At 39.8% G+C, this 23,866-nt stretch overlaps 1 pseudogene; it reads right to left on the reverse strand.

The window, feature by feature from the left end:
- Nucleotides 1-2,322: 2,322 nt before the first annotated feature.
- On the reverse strand, nt 2,323-10,947 carry LOC128561953 (60 kDa heat shock protein, mitochondrial-like; annotated as a pseudogene).
- Nucleotides 10,948-23,866: the final 12,919 nt, after the last annotated feature.

The following is a 23,866-nucleotide window of genomic DNA, read 5'->3' on the forward strand; positions in this document are numbered from 1 at the left end:
TCTGGTGATGGCAAACACTAGATTTTGCCATCATAAAATTCTGATTTTAACAGAATAGTAGTAAAAATGCTTTAGTGATTTAAATTGAAAGCAGTACATTGGCACATGGCTCTTGCATTCATTATAAGGAATGTATAAATGTCTTTTTATTCAAAAATACAAAATATGGGACTTTATTAAACTGAAAAACTTCTGCACAGCTGAGGACACAACAAGTAAATCAAGTAGACAACACTGAGAATGGGGAAAGATATCTGCACATTACGAATCTAACAAAGGGTTAGTAACTAAAATCTACAGTGAACTGAAATTAGCCAACAAAAAAAGAGCAAACAAGCCCATCTATCACTGGGCATGAGACATAAACAGAACCTTCTTTGAGGAAGACAGACAAATGACTAACAAACATGAAAAAGATGCTCATCATCCCTAATCATCAGAAAAATGCAAATCAAAACTGAAAGGTTGGTCAGTGCCTGTAGCTCAGCAGCTAGGGTGCCAACCACATACCTGGGAGCTGGTGGGTTCAAATCTAGCCCAGGCCTGCCTAACAACAATGACAAGTACAACCAAAAAATAGCTGGGTGTTGTGGCCAGTGCCTGTAATCCCAGCTACTTGGGAGGCTAAGGCAAGAGAATCATTTTGGCCCAGGAGTTGGAGGTTGCTGTGAGCTTGATGCCATGGCACTCTACCCAGGGTGACAACTTGAGACTCTGTCTCAAAAAATAAATAAAAATAACTGAAGGGTTCTGGACCCGAGGATAAAATCATTCTGAGATGCAAAACAAAAGGAAAACAGAGATCCAATTAGTGCAATGAAAATGGTTTTTATTCTACCTGGAGTGCAGGTGGGGTGAGATTCCTGACTAGGGAGACAGGGATTTAAAGGATTAGGGCAGCCAGGATTGGTCTGTCCATAGTTTTACCTGGGCAGGTAGGTGGGACAACGTTAGAGGGGCCTGGATTGGTCCGTTCACTATTTCCTGGGAGAGACATGCTTTCCAGGAAAGGGATCCTTCCCAGGTGGGTCAGTAACCAGATTGTATCAAAAACCACCCTGAGATATCACCTAGCCACAGTGAGAATGGCCCACATCACAAAGTCTGAAAGCTGAAGATGCTGGAATGGAGGTGGAGAGAAGGGAACACTTTTACCACTGGTGGGACTGCAACCTAATACAGCCTCTTTTGGAAAGAAATATGGAGAATCCACAAAGAACTCAAATTAGACCTCTTATTTGATCTCACAATTCCATCACTAGGCATCTACCTGGGGTGGGGGGGGGAATGATTTTATCATAAGGACATTTGCACTGGATTGTTTATCATAGCTCAATTTACAATTGTCAAGATGTGGAAAAAATCTAAATTCCCATCAACACAGGAATGGATTAACAAAATGTGATATGTGTATATCATGGAATACTATTCAGCCATAAAAAGATGGTGACTTTGCATCTTTTGTATTAACCTGGATGGAATTGAATCACATCCTTCTTAGTAAAGTATCACAAGAATGGAAAAGCAATTATCCAATGTACTCAATATTAATATGAAGCCAGTAGACAATCTAATACATGACCACATAAGAGAAAAACTCCATACAAGTTGGGGGAGGAGGGTGGAGGATTGGTGTGCTCTCATTTAATGGGACATTGTAAGGGTACATAGCACACCTCTTGGGTTTGGGACACAACTACAAGAGGGACTCTACATAACAAATGCAAACATTGTAACCTGGTTGTTTGTACCCTCACATTAATCTGAAATAAAAAAAAAATACAAAGTAAGTTACCTGTAGGCATGGACGATGAATGACAGCAGTAAACCATTATATTTGTCAACTGAAACCAGTAACTGATGGTTATAGTGATTTTCTTAAACATCAGCCAGCCTTTTATTCAACTAACTTCTGTGAAGTTATTTATAGAGAGCAGGCTGTGAGATGGCAGAGCCCTCACAGCCTGGGGAACATTCAGAGAATAAACCCCCAACTGCTTCTCCTCTATTCCCAAAACAGCCATTTTCCTTTCTTTATGCTCCCATGGCCAGAAGTCACGCAACCATTTTTTTTTATAGTTATCTATGCAGAGATTCTTGAGATCTCTGCCTTCTTTCTCCTTATCGTATGTTAACAAAGTTGAGCAGAAACCATTAAGAAGATGATTTGCCTTTGTTAAAGTCATTTAAATTTTCCTATTGTACTGTAAGACCAAAATTATGTCTTTTGTTTATGCTATTTCCCCATTTTGTCTATGCTACTTCCCCCTGGACAATCCTGTAGAGATACTATAAAGCTGATATTGTGCTTTGGGGCTGGCTGTAGCCATCAGCTTAGTCAGTCCTCCCAGTCCCATCCTTTGTTTCCACGTCTGCTCTTGTGCTGTATTTTCCTCGTTCCCCACCAATTCCACTCTGATTTGCTCTCCTTCACCACACTGGTTCATGACAGTTATTGGTGAGAAACACAGTTTTGAGCTTCCTGTCACAGTTCATTAGTGATGAAGTGCTATTCTAGGAATTAAAACTTCCCTCCTCCCATTCCACCTCCCATGCCACCCATTGCACACATTCCAGGGTCCTTTTCTTCTTTAGGAATTTCTGTGACTGTAGCTTCTGCTGTAGTTAACAGAGAGGCCACTGTGGTAGCATCCAATAAAGCAGTTCTTACAACCTTTGTTGTGTCAGTCATTTCTTTATCCACCATATTCACAAAATCTCCAATCATAGCATCATAACCAACTTCTGAGGAACTTGCATAATTTTCTCAACTATCAAAGATTCTCCATCAATGCATTCTTAGCCATGGTCATTGCAGGAATTTTGAGAAATTCTGTATCCATTTTTTGACCTTCCTTAGCTGGAGTTAATGAATCCAAGGCTGGAATGCAACAAAGGAGGGCACAACTCCCTCCCAGAACTATGCCTTCTACAAGAGCAGCTCTTGTAGTATTAAGAGCATCTGTAACTCTGCCTTTCTTTCCCTTTATTTCAACATCATTTGTTCCACCAACCTTCAGCACAGCTAATCTATGTGAAAGATTGCCAGATGTTCATTCAGTCTTTCCTTTTCATATTCACTAGTTGTTATCTTTAAATGCTCAATGCTTTTTTTTTTTTTTTTGATGAGACACAGTCTCACTTTGTTGCCCTTAGTAGAGTGCCATGGCATCATAGCTCACAGCAACATCAAACTCCTGGGCTCAAGTAATCCTCTTGCCTCAGCCTCCCAAGTAGCTGGGACTATAGGCACCCACCACAGTACCCAGCTATTTTTTAGAGATGGGATCTTACTCTTACTCAGGCTGGTCTCAAACTCCTGAACTAGGCAATCCATCTACCTCAGCCTCCCAGAGTGCTAGGATTACAGGCATGAGCCATAACACCCAGCCATGATTTCTTGAATTGGCTTTCAATTTTTATTTCAGGAGTATGATATCATCTGTGGTCACAATGACCTCTCCAACTTTTCCTAAGCCGTGAGGCTGAATGTCTTCAAGATTTATCATCCACCCCTCTTCTCTGAACACTGCAACACTAGTAGCAATAGCCAGGTCTTTAAGCTGGTTATTTCTATTATCACCAAAACTTGGACCTTTGACTGGTACAGCTTTAATACTAACTTTTAGTCTAATCAAAACAAATGTACTTAGAACTTCTCCATCAGTATCATCAGCAATTATGACCAAGGGTTTATTGTAACCACTGACAATTTTAAGAGCAAGTGTGGGGACCTGGGTCCCCACTACCTTTTCCAGAATCTACACTGAGAGCAGTTGACATAAGAAAAGACTCTGACTCAGTTATATCAGGTAAAAAAAGCGATGGAGCCCTGTGACAGGAATAGACCATTGGTAGCAGCACGTGGGTAGTGCAACTTAGCAAGTACAGCCCCACCAAAGAGCTCTCAAGGATCTTTTATTTAGCAAAATCCATGAATCATGCTGAGAGAATAAAGTTAATTTAGTTATTCTAGGTAAGGCACCCCAAGCAATCATTACCAGTAAAAGAGAGGAAGACAACAGAGGAGAAATCAAGTAAACACATTGTGTGATTACAACACAATACAAATTAGGGAGTAAATTTTGACTTTCCTAACTCACTTTAGAGATCTTTATCTTATACTTGGGCAGGCAATCTTTATGCTAAACATTCCATTTTTAGCTACAAGATAGCAATCAGCTTGTCTGCAGCTCCTTCTGGGTAGTATCCTGGACTCTGGTCATACAGGATTTTCTGGAACATCAGCTCTGAGCTTCTGGTTGCCAGACCCCCTATGTTTTGAGTAACCTGGACTCTGAGAAAAAACAAATTACTAAAAGAATCGATAAAGCACCAAAAATCCAGATTCTTAAATTGAGACCAGAAAACCGTGTTTTGGGGTTCAGACAATTAGCCACATGCTCTAGTTGTTGTAGGGTTTGTTTTTGAGCCTCATCTTGTAATTTTTTTAATTGTTTGGTAAGTTGATTGTAGGAGACCAAGCACCAGGCTTATAAAAGCAGCCACCAGTTCTTGAGGGAGGCACTGGGTGCGACACAACCTCCTGGCTGGAATGAAGATGTTTTGCAGCCTGGAGACAAAGCCCTCAAGCAGCTGCATGTGTTAATGAGATAAGATGGGTCACTAGTTAGCAAGTAGGTGTTATACTCTGGACATCTGTGGTGCAACAGGGTGGGAGTCAAGCCCATGGGGAAAGAGCATGTAGGGATCATTAAGCACGTAGTCCTAGTATATGCCCCCCACACACACCTGTTGTATAATGCTTCAATAAAAGGCCACAAGGTTACTCGGGGCTCTCCCTGCATCTATGGGAATCCCACCTCTTGCAGGCATGTACCTTCAATTTGTGTCCTGGCTTTTACTATTGGTGCGGTGATGGGGTGCCACAGTGTCAGCAGGATTGGGACCGGGTCATGAACTGAAAGGGGAAACTACACTCAGAGTAAGTGAAACCTTCAGCAAATAGCAAGAGGAAGTATTAGTTAAAGGGGGAGGTGGCTTGGGTTAAGTATGACCTTTGGCCTCTTTTAGACAAAGGGGGAGCTGCGTTTGGATTAAGTGTGACGTTTGGCAAACAGTAGTGTATAGGTGGAGTCATTTTGTTCATCTCGGTGATGTGTCTGTGTTTGTTTGTCTGTCAAATTGTGAGATCTCATTCTGTAAACCAAAAGAACTCCTACAAAGTAGTGAGACCTTTTGTCAAACAGTAAGAAAATGGCTAATTTCCTGACAACAGAATCACAACAAGTCAAAACTGATAAGTAGGGTAACGATATAGTACAGAAGGTTCAGAGACAAAAGAAAGAGTTTAGAAGATACAAGACTATAAACCTTGTGTCCTCTCGTTCATTATCACCTCTGCTCTTCAGTGAAAAACACGATAAACTGAATAAACTTCTGCAAAATAAAAGACACAAAATTTATGAGAGTACTTCTAGTTCTTCCTCAAAGGAGGAAGAATGTGATATAAATGGATAAGGAGATACCTTAAAACTATTATGGCAACCCAGATTAAACAGTTGGAAGACAGGGTACATAGCCTCACAGTTAAAACTACTAAATGCCATAATTGTAGAAAGCTAGGCCGTGTGAGAAAGGAGTGTTGGAGGAGGAATAGCAATCACAATGGCAATTTTTCATTTGGTAATCAAAGGAAACAAGGAGAATGTAAACCCTCAGGTGTATGCCCTGTGAGTTCCATTGGGCAAATGAATGCTGCTTTCTGTTTGATAAGAATGGAACACCTTGGCAGCAAAAAAACTATTAGTTGGGCCCAACCCAGGGCTGAAGGGCAAAAAACACAAGCATGGGGATTTAAACAACCTATTTCCTATTCAAAACAAAACAAAACAAAACAAAACAGGGCGGTGCCTGTGGCTCGAGGAGTAGGGCGCCGGTCCCATATGCCAGAGGTGGCAGGTTCAAACCCAGCCCCGGCCAAAAAACAAAACAAAACAAAAAAACCTGATATATTTGAATGGGAACCTGATAATGTGCTAATCTGGTAATGTGCTACATTGGGGTCGAGGTTTTGCTTATATCATTACAGAACAGCAAGAGAAGTGGCAACTGCCTGCCTGCTGAATCAAACCTCAACATGAGCAAGAGACCTCACCAGCCTTAAGGATTTTCTAAGTAACATCCAATTACGTGTCTATAGATATTGATTTTTGCAACTGACTAATTGGTTCATGTGTGGTAGGGCACATCTATGACTAATGTTGCTTATGTAATGTTTATGTAATCTTTTCCAATAGTTTGGCTTGGCAGGTCAGTCTTACGCTAAACATAATTTAAATTGGATGCAATTTAAACATAACAGGAGACTTAAGATATCCTATTATAAATTAGATACCATAATTAGTAGCTAAAAGAAATTGTGTTAGGTATTAATGGTGTGGTTCTACTAAGTTAAAGTTTCTAGCATAACTGTCTTGAGTGCATCAAAATTACTTTCAGATTCATAGTATGGGTTAGCCTTTAGCTACTGACTAGAATATTAAAAGGATAATTAGAAAACCCTAAAACCAACTCTAGATTTATGTATTTAGCAAATTAGAGAAAAACTAATTTCTTATAAGATACAAACTACCAAAGAGCATTGAAGAAATAACTTGAATAGACCTGTATTTATTGAGGAAGCTGAAATCACAGTCATATCGTTTCTTGCTTGTCTGAAAAATATAGATTGCTACCTAACAAGCGAAACACAAAACACTTGACTTCCATTAACCACACTACAGTCTAGTAACTACAGTGATGATACCATATACAAGTGAACATATCATGGTCCAAATTGTTTATCTAGTTATACAGTTTAAACCTATTTTTCCTTTCAAAGATATCATTATCTAGCCTTTACTTTAAAGTATGAATAGTATGTATCCATACATCTAAATAATCAACCTGGATTTTCATTTATGGTGAACCCTGGATCAACCTCCTCGGAAAAACCTCTAACTCAATGGTTCTCAACCTTCCTAATGCCACAACCCTTATTTTAATACAGTTCCCCCATGCCCCAACCATAAAATTATTTTCATTGCTACTTCGCACCTGTAATTTTGCTACTGTTATGAATTGTAATGTAAATATCTGATATGCAGAATGTTCTTAGAAGACACCTGTGAAAGGGTCATTTGTCCCCAAAAGGGGTCGCAACCCCCAGGTTGAGAACTGATGCTCTAACTGCTTTCCCCATAACATCGTCCATTCTCAGCAGGAAGTAGTTTAGAGCAGTCAGTGTCCCTTTTCCTTAACAGCAGTTGGAGCTTCTGAGAGGGGGGATTATTACGAGGTTCCTCCACTCAATGCCACATTGATGTAATTTTGTTAATTACCCCCACTAGTTTTCATTGATGTAATAATTTTACTAATGATGCTGTGCTTTTTGCCTAGCTGGAAGGAAAGCTGATGGATGACAACAGATGAAACAGACAACTGTGGGGTTCTCTCTTACCCTGTATGAGACTATCTTAAACAGAAAGGAGCGGGGGGAATGTGTAGGAGACCAAGCATCAGACTTACAGAAGCAGACACTGGTTCTTGAGTGTAGGATAATATTTAGAAATAAATATATCCTACATCAAGCACACAAAGTGAACTCAGTGTGAGTTTAAAATGGCTTGCTTTTTTTCCAGAGTCTTAAGGGACCTGGGTCTCCCTGGGACCCATGCAGAGTTGACTTTCTTGGAGTTAAAAATTCCACAAGCCCATTCTCTGAAGCTGTGCGCCCCGTGAAGCCTGAGATCAAAGGGCATGCCACTCTTCCTCAGAGATACAGGCCGGAAGGTTGACGTATGTTAACAACATATTGTCAGAGGTGCTCTCCCCTGAGGAAAAGACACTGTCGTTACTTTATACTGAGTAAACTGAGTGAACGCTTGAAGATACTCTTCCATTAACTCTGTTCTCCTGTGGCTACTTTCTTCTTTGTGATCTTTATTTAGATACCTGCCCAGAGATAGTCAGTGTCTAGAAGAAAATGTTTACTGCAAAAGTGATTGTGTTGATATATAACAGGATATTTCCTTTCAAGTTAATTTCAGATAGGTAAAATGAGGTAATGGTGAAACTAACAGATAATAGATTAAGTGTGTATGTGACTAGAAAGGTATAAAATCAAAACCCTGAATAAAGAATTTCACTACATGCCATCCCAGCCTGTGTAGTCTGTTTCTTGATTTAATAATTACAGGTGCGGGCAGCGCCTGTGGCTCAGTGAGCAGGGCGCCGGCCCCATATGCCGAGGGTGGCAGGTTCAAACCCAGCCCTGGCCAAACTGCAACAAAAAAACAGCTGGGCGTTGTGGCGGGCGCCTGTAGTCCCAGCTACTCGGGAGGCTGAGGCAAGAGAATCACGTAAGCCCAAGAGTTAGAGGTTGCTGTGGGCCGCGTGATGCCATGGCACTCTACTGAGGGTGGTACAGTGAGACTCTGTCTCTACAAAAAAAAAATAATAATAATAATTACAGGTGCGAGTTTACACCCACGGCAAGGCTGCTGAGGGAGGCACTGGGAGTGAGACAATCACCTAGCTGGCATGGAGATGTTTTGCAGCCTGGAGACAAGCTCTGACCTCAAGCAGCTGCATGTGTTAATGAGATAAGATGGGTCGCTTGTTAGCAAGCAGGTGTTATACTCTGGACATTTGGGGTGCAAAAGGGTGGGAGTCCAGCAATAAGGAAAAAGCATATAGCAATCATTAAGCACTGTAGTCCTAGTACATGGGTGCCCCACACCTATTGTACTATGCTTCAATAAAAGGCCACAACAGAGGTTACTTGGGGCTCTCCCTGCACCTTTGGGAAGCCCGCCTCTTGCAGGCATGTACCTTCAATCCGTGTCCTGGCTGTTTTTATTCAAGTGGTGACAGGGTGCCACAGCAGGCACCAATAGCTGATTTTATAAAGCTGAATGGCTCTTGAATCAGAGGTTTTTCAAAGTCTTTTGCAGATGCAGATTTACAGCATTCCAATTTTATAAAGCATTAAAGGGGTTGGGAGTGATACACAAGGCTTGGTAATCAGTGTCACAAACAAGTTTTTTACTTTGTTCATAGAGCTTCCTGTCTTTCTCTCATCTATAAAACTGCAGCATCAAGAGCATTAAGGCCTTTTAGAATTTCCTGGTCAACAGTTGTTAGAAACTGAAGCTCAGTGGTGGTGTTTTGTAAATAACCATTCACTTGTGAAGCAGCATGAATATCCCTTGATAAGGTCACTGCTTCCACTGAATAATAGAGGCTGTGATAATAGAGGCAATGAAAATTCCAAGGAAATGCTCCTGGGAAAGCTTACTCAGAGCTAATGTTGTTTACTGATTTGTTTTAATCCAGGGATGAGTAAGGTTAACTAGAATCCAGGTCTCAGCTCATTACCTGAGTCTGTAAACATGGTTGAATCACATTCTGTTAAGTAGAACAGAGAGTTAACCAAGCTTTGCAAGCTTGGAAAGTTAAAGTTTCTGATTTGTACCTAAGGGTTCTTTATAAATTGGATAGAGGCAGCTTGAGAAGTTAGTGCAAATATGTAGGGCTTGGCGGTGCATAACATTACTTCATTGGTTTTTGTCTTCAGTTGTCCATTGGCGGGAATCGTTAAAGTTTAAAACTTCAAGGCCAGGTATGGTGGCTCATGCCTGTAATCCTAGCACTCAGGGAGGCTGAGACAGGTGGATTGCCTGAGCTCACAGATTCGAGACCAGCCTGAGCCAGTGTGAGACCTCCTCTAAAAATAGCCAGGCATTATGGTGGGTGCTTGTAGTCCCAGCTACTCAGAAGGCTGAGGCAAGAGAATCGCTTAACCCTGATAGTTTGAGGTTGCTGTGAGCTGTGATGCTCTGGCATTCTATTGAGGGCAACAAAGTGAGACTCCATCAAAATAAAATAAAATAAAATAAAATAGTTTCAAAACTTCAGAGTAGTGACCAATGTTTAGGGAGAGAAATGGTAAAGCTATTCTCCATATTTCCTTTTTTAAAGGATATAAGAGGGTTGTAAGAAGGGATGCTGAATTCTTAAAAGTGGCCCTGCCAGGCCAGGATCCCTTCTTTAGGAGCCTCGTAATAAACATAAGACATAGCAAATCCCCACATTTGGCCAGACTCAAGATTGATGGCCCAGTATGTCCACGGTTTTCTAATATCCAAAATTATTTGGCAAATAATTTTTGGTAAGTTTTGGTGAGGAACAGTAAGTCCAAGTTATGTCTAAAGCAGGGAGTTGATGGTTAGTTATCCGAGGATGATCACAAGCAGGAATGAATGGCTTATGAAAACCTTTCCCTGAAACTCTGTTTTCTCCCACTCCCATAGTTTGAGTGAATATCTGGTAAGAAATGTCAGTTAATTTAGAGTTATTGTGATATATGTAATTCATATATCTCTAAGGCCTAAATGGAACACAGTAAGTGGGATCAGTTGAAACGTATTTTTGTAAACACGAGGGCAAGTCCTCTGTTAAAAGGGACCAGTTGTGAGTCAACTTATGCCACCCACTGCTAAACTGGCAGCTGTCATAATATTTTGAACTATAATCTCATAAAGTGCCAGAGGATGGTGACCAAGTTCCTTGGGTAACCTTGGAATCATTTGTGGAAATGCCGGGTTCTGGATCTTTCCATGTGACAAATGAGAAAAGAGGGTTATAACAAGAGGCCCAACATCTCAATATAAATGTAATAGGCACTTACCTCAGTAATTACCTGACTTAATAAAGAAGTTAGAATGGCTAGAATAATGAAGATTACCTGACTGGCTTGGGAACTAACTGTGATCTTTGTTAACATGGAAATAAAAATATTTTACGGAGACATGGGGGAGCCAGTGTGTTCCAGGATTTCTTGGGCATGATCTGCAAGATGTTTTAGGTCTCCCCAGGTGATGACATTTTCCTTACACTGTGATGTTCATGCTCCAGAGATGTGAAGGGTTTCAGGGTTCCCATGTTTAATCCAGAATCTCAGCATCTCTGGCAAGTCCATCACTGATGGGCTGTTGATCACCATTTGGTGTAGTTCCAGGAGAGGGTTCCTTTCTGCCTAATGCCAACTCATGATATGGTTTGATTAGTCTGGCAGGTACCCATAGAGGCCATGTAGAAGACAAAATTGCTGTATACCCCCTTCCCCCTGTTAACAACTATACCAGGCCTAGCCACTGAGGATCACACGGTGGCTCTTTATACAACATTAAAGGTTTAGGCCCATTTTCAGATGGGCTGAAAGGCTTTTCACCTGGTATAATACCTGGTTGGGAACAATTTAAAAAATTAAGGGTGAAGGCTTGGTACCTGTAGCTCAGTGGCTAGGGTGCTGGCCACATACATGGAGGCTGGTTGGTTCAAACCTGGCCCAGGCGGTAAACGACAATGACAACTGCAACAAAAAAAATAGCCAGCATTGTGGTAGGTGCCTGTAGTCTCAGCTACTTGGGAGGCTGAGGCAAGAGAATCACTTAAGCCAAGACAATGAGATTGCTGTAATGCCACAACACTCTACCAAGATGGACAATGAGACTCTGTCTCAAAAAAAAAAATTCACATCATCTTGGAATTCCCATGTGGTGAAAAAATTAATAACATTACCTTTACTATTATTATCCTGACATGACAACATAAAACTATAGTTTATTATTGTTTATCATGATCTAGGCACATTAATAAGAGATTAAAATATATGCTTTCATTTAACATCAAACTGACTTTTATTACTTTTATTTTTCAGATGACCTCTTTGGTTGAGGGAATAAGTAATTTTTTCTAGTTAGCAGAAAGTGATAGAGCTCATGACCAAATTATTTGCTTTGAAACTACTTTGAAGCATGAAACTCAAATATCAACTGACATGGCACTGTTGAGTTAGTCACAGTCTGTTAATAAAATCTGTCAGTTTCTATATTGCTGTAACAGTTTCTCACTATGAGCAAACCAAACCAAAAGTTATCTCATGGGGTCATACTGATAATGCATACCCCACTTACTATTTAGCAGTTTAAGTACTTTTAAAAAGCTAAGATCTCATCCATCATTCCCAGTGGATTCTAAGGATATAGTAATGTCCTTCCTAATATGAAACTGAAAAATAAATGGATATGTATGATTCGTTGTTAAAAGCTGTGAAAGGAAGTAGAGTTAAGTTATGAGCGCACACAATGAGGGCACCTAAGCCAGAATGTTTTCCCAAGGAAGTGCTAACTAAATGTACAACCCAAAGTATGAGTGAGTGCTAGCTAAATGAGAAGGGGACGCCCATCTTCAGTGGAGGAAGAAGTCTTCAAGTTGAAGGAAACTTTATATTCAATTAGGCCCAAGAGAGAAGAGAATAGCACCTGGAACTTGAGATGATTTGAGCCCAAATTATAAAAGGAAAAAGGTGATAAAATAACTTTCCAACTGTCACAAGGACTTTGTATTAAACTATGTGATTTCATATCTTTTAACCCATATCGCTCTGTCTGCTTTCTTATGCGACCCTCTGTGCATAAGACATGTATGACACACATGTATTTAGAGGGAAAGAGCTACATGGATAGAGTAATTTTAATTTGACTTATGAAAGAAATACCTTCCTTTTTTCAAAATGTAATTTTTTAATTGAGGCTGTATTTAGGAGGTAAAAATTAGTGACTTAATTGGCTAGACATAAAAGGAAATGAAAAATCACCTTCAAATCCATTACTACTCAGTAGAGGTATCTTGAGTGACTAGTATAAAACTACACTATTAGATTTTCTTTAATTGGAAGAACTGACTGAAAAAAATGTTATGAGAAGCAGCGATAAATCATGACAATTATTAATTCTCAGTTGACCTTTCTCCCACTTTTCTTGGGCCTTTCTTCCTTTGACAGTGGCATGGATGGTAGTGATACCAAAGGAGTGAGGAGTGGAAAAGGCAGTACATTATGATATGAAGGAACACAGCCTTTGGGGAAAAACAAGCCCAACTCAAATCTGACTCTTCTAGACTGAGAGTTGTTTAACTTTACACATATGTGCTAAGTAGACTAATAACCTCTCAAAAATACCCGTGTCATAATTTTCCAAGCTTTGGAGTGAATATATTATCTTTCATGGCAAAAGTGATTTTGCAGATGTGGTTAAGGATCAGGACATGGAGAAATTATCCTGGATAATCCCAGTGCACCTAACCTAATCATGTGAGGGCAGGGGTGTCATAGTCAGAGAGAGCTTTGAAGATGTGGTGCTTCTGGCTTTAAAGATGGAACAAGGGACCATAGGCTAAGGAACACAGGGAGCTCTAGAAACTATAAAAAGCAAGGAAACAGATTCTCCCCTTCAGCCTCCAAAGAGGCACAGCCCTATCAACAACATAATTTTAGCCATTATGAACCTTTGACCTCCTCAACTACAAAATAATAATTTGTATTGTTTTTAAAACACTTGTCTTAGGACATTTGGGCTTGTATAACAAAATACCAATATTTGGCTGGGCACTGGTAACTTAGTGATTAGGGTGCCGGTTACATACACTAAGGCTGGCAGGTTTGAAGCCAGCCTGGGCCTGTTAAACTATAATGACAACTGCAACCAAAAAATAGCCGGGCATTGTGGCATGTGCCTGTAGTCCCCGTTACTCGGGAGGCTGAGGCAGAGAATCACTTAAGCCTAAGAGTTCAAGGTTGCTATGGGCTGTAACACCATGGCACTCTACTGAGGGTGCTATAGTGAGACTCCATCTCAAAAAAAAAAAAAAAGAAAAGAGAGGGGAAAAAAAGAAAATGGATAGAGTATAAATAACAGAAATTTATACTACGCAGTTTAGGAAGCTGGAAAATTTAGAGTACTGGCAGCTTTACTATCTGGTGATGGCCACTTTCTGGTTCACAGATGGCACCTTCTAGCTTTATTTCCACATGGTAGACTTTATAAGAGTACTAAGCCCATTCATAACCCTTATGACCTAATTACTGCCCCAAACTCTCACCTCTTAATTTAATCACCTCTTAACCCCTTAATTTGGAGGGTAAGATTTAAATATGTGGATTTAGGATGAAGGGACAAACATATTCAGAACATAGCAGTACACTATTTAATGGCAAATTATTATTATGATACAAACTGTTACAGCATATTAGTTAAGCTCACTCAGCCTTAACACCTATATGGACAAAAGAGTATCATAGCACCCTGACAGATTTCTTTCTTTCTTTCTTTCTTTTTACAAGAGTGAAACGAGGTTTATTGAGGGAGAGAACAATGAATTTGCAGAGTAAGAGCAAGAAACAGGTTTACAGAACAATATACATTTGCCATAGACAATGAAGGAGCTGCTTTATCCCTTGTCATGACAAAAAGGACTGATAGGTTTATTCTGCAAAATGAAATGTGTGATTTAGGTAAAGGTGCCCAATAAACTTCACCTGCTAGTATAATTATTAAATAATTTACTAGTAATTCATATATACTTAAGGAAATATTATAAACTCTGACATGTAAAATCTTCCTTGTGAAGCTCTGATCTGGAGAATACCTACAAATAATGCCAGGCTCAAATAATATCATTTCTCTTAAGTATAGAACTCTGGCCAGAGACAGGCTCTGGCTGGCCAGTGCCTGGGTTTAAATCTTTTCTTTCTTTCTTTTTTTTTTTTTTTTTTGCAGTTTTTGGCGGGGGCTGGGTTTGAACCCACCACCTCTGGTATATGGGGCTGGCGCCCTACTCCTTGAGCTACAGGCACCGCCTAGGTTTAAATCTTTTGAATATGGATGGATGTTTCTTTAAGGGGAGGGAAAATGGTCTGCTTCATCCTAGTGCATCACAAAAAGGGTTTGAGAGAAATGGATAAAGCCCATTAGTTAATCTAAACACCAGCTGTCTGTCAATATTTTAATTACCTTAGAATAGAATAAAACTTAATGTAATGTGGAATGATTTCTTTATTATTCTTTTTCAAGACTTTTTTATTGTTAAATCATAGCTGTGTACATTAGTGCCATCAAGGGGAACAATGTGCTGGTTTCATATACAATCTGAAATATTCTAATCATGTTCAACGTAGCCTTCATGGCATTTTCTTAGTTACTGAATGTAGACATTTGTATTCTGCATTTAGTAAGTTTCACCTGTACCCATTCTAAGATGCACAGTAGGTGTGGCCCCACCCACTACCCTCCCTCCAACCTAACCTCTCCCCTCCCTTCCCCTTTGTTGGCCCTTTCCTCATAGTCTTGTGCTATAGTTGGGTTATAGCCTTCATGTGAAAGCTATAATTTAGTTTCATAGTAGGGCTGAGTACTTTGGATACTTTTTCTTCCATTCCTGAGATACTTTGCTAAGAAGAATATGTTCCAGCTCCATCCATGTAAACATGAAAGAGGTAAAGTCTCCATCTTTCTTTAAGGCTGCATAATATTCCATGGTATACATGTACCACAATTTGCTAGTCCATTCGTGGGTCGATGGGCACTTGGGCTTCTTCCATGACTTAGCAATTATTAATTGGGCTGCAATAAACATTCTGGTGCAGATGTCTTTGTGATGTTGTGATTTTTGGTCTTCTGGGTATAAACCTAGTAAAGGAATTATAGGATTGAATGGCAGGTCTATTTTTAGGTCTCTAAGTATTCTCCAAACATCCTTCCAGAAGGAACGTATTAGTGTGCATTCCCACCAGCAGTGTAGAAGTGTGCCCTTTTCTCCACATCCATGCCAACATCTCTGGTTTGGAGATTTTGTTATGTGGGCTACTTTTACTGGGTTAGGTGATATCTCAAAGTAGTTTTGATTTGCATTTCTCTGATGATTAAGGATGATGAGCTTTTTTTCATGTGTTTGTAGATCGTGTGTCTGTCTTCTTTAGAGAAATTTCTCTTCAAGTCCTTTGCCCACCCTGAGATGGGATCACGTGTTCTTTTCTTGCTAATACGTTTGAGTTCTCTGTGGATTCTGGTTATTAGACCTTTATCGGAGGTATAATGTGCAAATATTTTCTCCCATTCTGAGGGCTGTCTGCTTGCTTTACTTACTATGTTCTTGGCTGTGAAGAAGCTTTTGAACTTGATCAGGTCCCAGTAGTGTATTTTTGATACTGCTTCAATTGCCTGGGGAGTCCTCCTCATAAAATATTCACCCAGGCCGATTCCTTCAAGAGTTTTCCCTGCACTTTCTTCAAGTATTTTTATAGTTTTATGTCTTAAGTTTAAATCTTTTATCCAGTGAGAGTCTATCTTAGTTAATGGTGAAAGGTGTGGGTTCAGGTTCAATCTTCTACAGGTTGCCAGCCAGTTCACCCAGCACCATTTGTTAAATAGGGAATCTTTTCCCCATTGACTGTTTTTAATTGGCTTGTCAAAGATCAAATCACAGTAAGTAGTTGGATTCATCTCTTGGTTCTCTATTCTGTTCCAGACATCTACCTCTCTGTTTTTGTGCCAATACCATGCTGTTTTGATCACTATCGATTTATAGTACAGTCTCAGGCCTGGTAGTGTGATTCCTCCTGCTGTGTTTTTATTGCTGAATAATATTTTGGCTATTCGAGGTTTTTTCTGATTCCATTTAAAAAGAAGTATTATTTTTTTTAACATCTTAAGAATATGACAATGGAGCTTTAATAGGAATTGCATTAAAATTAAATATTGCTTTGGGTAGTGTAGACATTTTAACAATGTTGATTCTTCCCAGCCATGAGCATGGTATGTTTTTCCATTTGTTAACCTCTTCAGGTATTTCTTTTCTTAAAGTTTCATAGCTCTCTTTGTAGAGATCTTTTGCATCCTTTGTTAGGTATAGTCCCAAATATTTCATCTTCTTTGGCACTACTGTGAAAGGAATAGAGTCCTTGACTGTTTTTTCAGCTTGGTTATTGTTGGTATATGTAAAGGCTACAGATTTATGGGTGTTGATTTTGTAGCCTGAGACATTGCTGTATTCCTTGGTCACTTCTAAAAGTTTTGTAGTAGAATCCCTAGTGTTTTCCAGATATGTGGTCATATCATCTGCGAAGAGTGAAAGTTTGATCTCTTCTGACCCTATGTAGATACCCTTCATTGCTTTTTCTTCCCTAATTGCAATGGCTAAACCTTCCACTACAATGTTAAAGAGCAATGGAGACAATGGGCAACCTTGTCTGGTTCCTGATCTAAGTGGAAATGATTTCAATTTAACTCCATTCAATATGATATTGGCTGTGGGTTTGCTATAGATGGCCTCTGTTAGTTTAAGAAATGTTCGTTCTATACCAATTTTCTTAAGTGTTCTGATCATGAAGGGATGCTGGATATTATCAGAAACATTTTCTGCATCAATTGAAAGAATCATATGGTTGTTATTTTTTAGTTTATTTATGTGCTGAATTACATTTATAGATTTATGTATATTGAACCAGCCTTGAGATGCTGGGATAAATCCCACTTGGTCGTGGTGTATAATTTTTTTGATGTGTTGTTGAATTCTGTTTGTTAGGATCTTATTGAGTATTTTAGCATCAATATTCATTAGTGATATTGGTCTATAATTTTCTTTTCTTGTTGGGTCCTTCCCTGGTTTGGGGATCAAGGTGATGTTTGCTTTGTAGAATGTGTTGGGTAATATGCCTTCTTTTTCTATATTTTGGAAGAGGTTTAGTAATATAGGTACTAGTTCTTCTTTAGAGTTTTGGTAGAATTCTGACATAAAGCCATCTGGTCCTGGGGTTTTCTTTTTAGGGAGATTTTGTATAGTTGATGCTATTTCAGAACTTGATATAGGCCTGTTCAACATTTCCACTTCGTTCTGGCTAAGTCTTGGTAGGTGTCTTACTTCCATGTATTAGTCAATTTCTTTCAGATTTTCATATTTCTGAGAGTAGAGTTCCTTGTAGTATTCGTTAAGGATTTTTTGAATTTTGAGGGGTCGGTTGTTATTTCATCATTATCATTTCTGATTGATGAAATTAGAGATTTTACTCTTTTTTTCCTGGTTAGGTTGGCCAAAGGTTTATCTATTTTATTGATCTTTTTAAAAAACCAACTTTTGGATTTATTGATCTGTTGTATAATTCTTTTGTTTTCAATTTCATTTAATTCTGCTCTGATTTTGCTTATTTCTTTTCTTCTGCTGGGTTTGGGGTTGGAGTGTTCTTCCTTCTCCAGTTGCTTGAGATGTCCTATTAAGTTATTAACTTCCTCTGTTTTCGTTTTCTTGAAGAAGGCTTGCACTGCTATAAATTTCTTAGGACTGCCTTTGTGGTATCCCCGTGGTTCTGGTAATTCGTGTCTTGATTGTTGTTTTCTTCCAAAGATTTGCTGATTTCCTTCTTAATCTCATCTATAACCCATCTATCCTTCAGCATAAGGTTGTTTAGCTTCCATGTTGTTGCATGGGTATGCAGGTTTCTGTTGTTATTGAGTTCAACTTTTATTCCATGATGGTCTGAGAAGATGCAGGGAATAATTTCTATTTTTTTAAATTTTCTGAGGTTAGATTTGTGGCGTAGGATGTGGTCGATTTTGAAGTATGTTCCGTGGGCTGATGAGAAGAATGTATATTCAGTTTTGTTGGGATGAAATCTTCTATAGATGTCTGTTACGTCCAGATGTTGAATGTTTAAGTTTAAATCTAAAATTTCTTTGCTTAGCTTCTTTTTGGAGGATCTATCCAGCACTGCTAAAGGGGTGTTAAATTCTCCAACTACTATGGAACTGGAGGAAATCAAGTTACTCATGTCTGTTAGAGTTTCTCTTATAAATTGAGGTACGTTCTGGTTAGGAGCATAAATATTCATAATTGAAATATCATCATATTCAGTATTACCTTTAACAAATATGAAGTGTCCATTTTTATCCTTCCTTATTTCAGTTGATTTAAAGCCTGTTGTGTCTGCGAATAGGATTTCAATGCCTGCTTTTTTCTGCTTTCCATTTGCCTGGAGTATAGATGACCATCCCTTCGCCTTGATTCTATATTTGTCTTTTAATGTAAGATTCGATTCTTGTATGCAGCAGATATCTGGCTTGAGGTTTTGTATCTAGTCAGGCACCCCATGCCTCTTTAGAGGACAATTTAAACCATTCACATTAATTGGGAATATTGATAAGCCTTTCGAGAGTCCAGTGGATATTTTTAATTTTTTTGCAATTGTGGAAGTTGGAAGTTGATCAAAATTTTCTGGGTGGGTTTACTTTTCTGATGGAGGATTATGCTGGTCTTTATGGAGGATAGGTCTGAGAATATTCTGGAGAGCTGGTTTAGTTATGGCAAATTTCTTCAACATGTGAATGTCATTGAAGTATTTAATTTCTCCGTTATAAATGAAACTCAGTTTAGCTGGGTACAGGATCATGGGTTGAAAGTTATTTTGTGTTAGGAGATTAAAAGTCATTGACCATCCTCTTCTAGCTTGAAAGGTTTCTGCAGAGAGATCTGCAGTTATTCAAATATTCTTGCCCTTGTAGGTGATGGTTTTCTTTCATCTGGCTGCTTTCAGAATTTTCTCCTTCATATTATCTTTAGTGAAATTGATTATGATGTGTCTGGGGGATGTCTTATTTAGGTTGAGTCATGTTGGAGTTCTGAAACTGTCTGTTATCTGAATTTCAGAATCTCTTGGCATGTCTGGAAAGTTCTCCTTCAGAATCTCATGGAGAAGAGACTCTGTGCCTTGTGAAGCTACTTTGTCACTTTCAGGGATCCCTAGAAGATGAATATTGGTTTTCTTTGAATTCTCCCAGAGCTCACTGAGAGAGTGATCTGTTTTTGCCCTTCATTTCTCTTCCTCTTTGAGAGTTTGGGAGTGTTCGAAATCTTTGTCTTTAATGTCAGAAATCCTTTCTTCTTCTTGCTCCATTCTGTTACTGAGGGACTCTACTGTGTTTCTGAGATCTTTGAGGGATGCAACTTCTTGTCTCAATGTGTCAAAATCTTTGGTCATTTGGTCTTTGAATTTGTTGAATTCTTGAGATATCTTTTGGGTTACTGCTTGGAATTCTAATTTGATTTTATTTGCAATCCAGATTCTGAATTTGATTTCTGACATCTTAGCTATTTGTTTGCATGGGATCTTGTGCTGTGTCTGCCCCATTGATCCTTGGGGGAGTTGATCTACTCTGATTATTCATGTTGCCAGAGATTTTCTGTTGATTTTGCCTCATGAGTGTTTTTCACCGTTGCCTCTGGCTGTCCTCAGAGTTTGGAAGGTGTCTCTCCAAGATTAGACCCCAGCGGGATCACTCTATTGTTGCTGGATCTTTGTCAGGAGTGACCCTGTGTAGTTCCTCAGGGGCTGCCCCAGCCAGGGAGTTCTGGTTGTGGAAGCAGCTCCGGAGTGTGACACACTTGGATCCAGCAACAGGGTGGGAGGTGGGGAGTGTGACACACTTGGATCCAGCAACAGGGTGGGAGGTGGTGCACATGGTTCTGGGAGTGCCTGGTGCCCAGTGACTTTGGCACAGAGAGCCCAAGGCTCCAGCAGTCTCTGGCCAGGAGAAGGGCTCTGTGCAGAGGCAGGGAGGGCCCGGGGGGCTTGCGACTACCAGAGTCACTGGCCAGACTAGTGGGCCAGTGTGGAGGCAGGGAGGGTACAGGAGGGAGTACGCAGGGTTGCATGGCTCCTGCAGTTTCTGGTTAGTGCATGCAGAGGCCTGGTAGTTGCGGTTCATGGGTTGGGGTCACGGCGCAGCTCTTATTGAGGTCCAGGCAGTGCGAAGCCCAGGAGTTTGAGGTTGCTATGAGGTGTGATGCCACAGCACTCTACCCAGGGCAACAGTCCGAGGCTCCAGTGTGCCAAAACCAGTCTCACTCTGCCCCTGAGGGTTAAGGCTATAAGGCAGCTCAGACCCGCCTTTAGGCTGCTTAGTCATTAGGTTACTAGCTCCCACCCCATCTTTGCTCTACGATCCTGAGGGCAGAGCTTGCCGAGGCAATTTTCTCACAATGGCTCCCTGTGGTCCACAGCTGAACACTATTAGCTCTGTCCAGCTCAGTGGCTCAGTCTGGGGCCCTAGACAATGCCCAAAGTTCTCCGGAGTCCTGCTGAAGCTCTCCCCAAGGCAGTTCAACTGAGTGCCAAGTCCAAAAACACTGAAACAGTTCACAGGTAAGGCCTTTCCAGTTTGCAGTCTCACTGCTGCTGTATTTACGGCCTCCGGCGGGATTAGGTCAATCAAACACATGCAACCACTTGCCAGTTTTCCACTGTTTTTGTCCTCGTCTTGGGGTCCAGAAGTCCCTTGCTGACTCCCTATTTCCTCAAAGGGATGATCATAGGCAGATCCCACCAGGCAGCGATGCCTGGAGTCTTATCTCCCCAGACTCACTGTGCCCAGTTGCAAGGAAGCTGTTACTCGGTCGCCATCTTTCTCCACCTCCCTTTTTTCAAGATTGTTATAGCAATTCTAGTTCCTCTCCCTTTCCATGTAAAATTTGGTGTAAGCTGATCTATGTCTCAAAAAAATCTTGCTGGGATTTCCATAATAATGACATTAAGACTATAGATCACTTGGAGAAAAACTGGTAATTTTATTATAGTGAGCATTTTAATTAATGAACAAAGTGTGTGCTACCAGGTTTTTTAAGGAGCATTTTAAATTCCATCATTCATGTCCTGTTTTAATTTTATGTATATTTTTTACTTTCTTTGAAATGATTATAAATGCTATTATGTTCTTATTTTGTTTCCACATGTTGTTAGTATAGAAATGTGATCGATTTTTGTGTGTTGAACTTGTATCCTGTAACCTTGCTAAACTCACGTTAGGGCTAGGATGTTGTTTGTTATAATTCTGGGGTTTTCTACATAGACAACCTTATGATATACGAATGGGATACTTTTCTTTATTTCTTTTCAATCTGTATGCCTTTTATTTATTTTTCTTATCTTATTGCCTGTGTAATAATGTTCCAATATGACATTGCATAGTGGTGGTAAAAAAGAACATACTTTGTTTCTGATATTGGGGAGAAAAATTAATATTTATCCATTAAATATGAGGTTAACTGTATGTTTCTTGCAGATGCTTTTTATTTAATTGTGGTACTTCCTTCCAAATTCCAATTTTATGAGTTGTTTTTTTTTTTTTTTTTTAACCAGGTTGTTTCACTAGTTCTTGGCATGATGGGTGATTTTCTATTATACCCTAGACACTTTGGCTATTAAACTTGAAGATTCTGGATCCTGTTTGCTTTTAATTTTAGCAGCCTGTCATACTATTTTAGGTTTAACATGTATGTTCCTACCTACTTTTGTGGGCTGTGGTTCTAGTAACACAGAGGCTTTACAATCTTACTTTGGTCCCCTCAGTTTACAGGTGCCATATCCTCTGGTCCCTGCTGGTGTTGCTTGAGAGGAAAGGAGAAGCTTCCTCAAGCTCTTCTATGTGGTGCATTTAGGAGGACAAAGGGATTCCCTATCCCAGAGAAAGAAAGAAAGGTATCCAGACAGTGTGCTTGTTTTGGGGTGCATGACTCTGCTGGTGTCCCTGGCCATGTGTTGTTACGTCTAGGTGGGAAAGGGGAGCCTCTGACCTGGCAGGAACAAGTGCTTACCTGACTACTTGTTACCTGAGGAAGCTCCTAATGGAGGCCTTTTGCTGGTGCTACTGAGCTTGCCATGTTGTCAGCAGGTGTCACCTGGGGTATAGAAAGGGTGAACCTTCTATTGTAGCAGGGGTTCGCAAACTACGGCCTGCGAGCCACATGAGGTGGTGTGAATTGTATTTGTTCCCATTTTGTTTTTTACTTCAAAATAAGATATGTGCAGTGTGCATAGGAATTTGTTCATAGTTTTTTTTTTTTTTTTTTAAAAACTGTAGTCTGGCCCTCCAACGGTCTGAGGGACAGTGAATTGGCCCCCTGTTTAAAAAGTTTGAGGATGCCTGGACTAGGGGGTTATGAAGTACCTGGTCATACTGGCCTTCTTTGGGCTGTGGGGAGAAGGCACAAGATGCCCTGTGACTGTGCTTGGTGTTCAGTCCCAAGGTCCCAGACAAGTTTGCTTTTACAATACTATCTTTAAAAATTTTCCAATGGTTGTTTTTTGTGTAATTTTCAGGAGAGGGCTGGAAAAGGTGAGTTTACACATTTGTCTCAAATAGTAGTTGTGATCCCACCCATATTTTCCACCTGAATTCATGTTGCAATAATCATATAATTGCTTTTTAGTCCTGGCTTCTTTTCTGCTTCATTTTATTACTTGGTGTCTTTCTGTTTCTTGCTCTCCATTATTTTTTGGTCATTTCTGCTCCTGAGGTGTCTATTCTCTGCCCTCTCTGGTGATTACCTTATATTCTGAGCGATGTGAGAAGTCCAATTCTAGTTCTGACCAGAGTATGAAGACATCCCATTTACAAAATGAAACATTTTACATGGGATTCTGACTACGAAGATTTCAATACTAGTACTAAATCTACTTCACACATTGAAAACAACCACTGTACATACGTTGTACATTCACTTGCACTGAACAAAAATCAAAATGAATTTCTACATTCTTTATTTTACAATAGAGATTAGGGATGGGAAATATAAATAAATAATATGCATACAAATATATAATACATTTACAAATAATATTTACAAAATATATAATACTTTTATCAATAAGTATTAAATTGCACACAAACTTTATGGCTGTTCTGTATATATAAGCACATACATCCCTGGAACATAAATCCACAGAAAGTGATGATTAATTGAAGAGCAAGGGTGAGCAAACCAAACTGCCTCTCTGTACTTGCAGCTCCCTACTCATTTGCCACACACAAAGTCTACGTTTTCCATCTGTCTGCCTCCTCTACATTGGCATTTAGATCTTTGGAACAGCAGCTGCTGTTATGGCTTAAATCCCATGAATTATTGTGCCCTAATTGTTTCTAAAATTGTTAAAATAGCGACATTATTGTCAATGAATGTGAGCACCACGGAGTCT

This window comes from Nycticebus coucang, chromosome 12, assembly GCF_027406575.1.
Source record: "Nycticebus coucang isolate mNycCou1 chromosome 12, mNycCou1.pri, whole genome shotgun sequence".
NCBI classification, from domain to species: domain Eukaryota; kingdom Metazoa; phylum Chordata; class Mammalia; order Primates; family Lorisidae; genus Nycticebus; species Nycticebus coucang.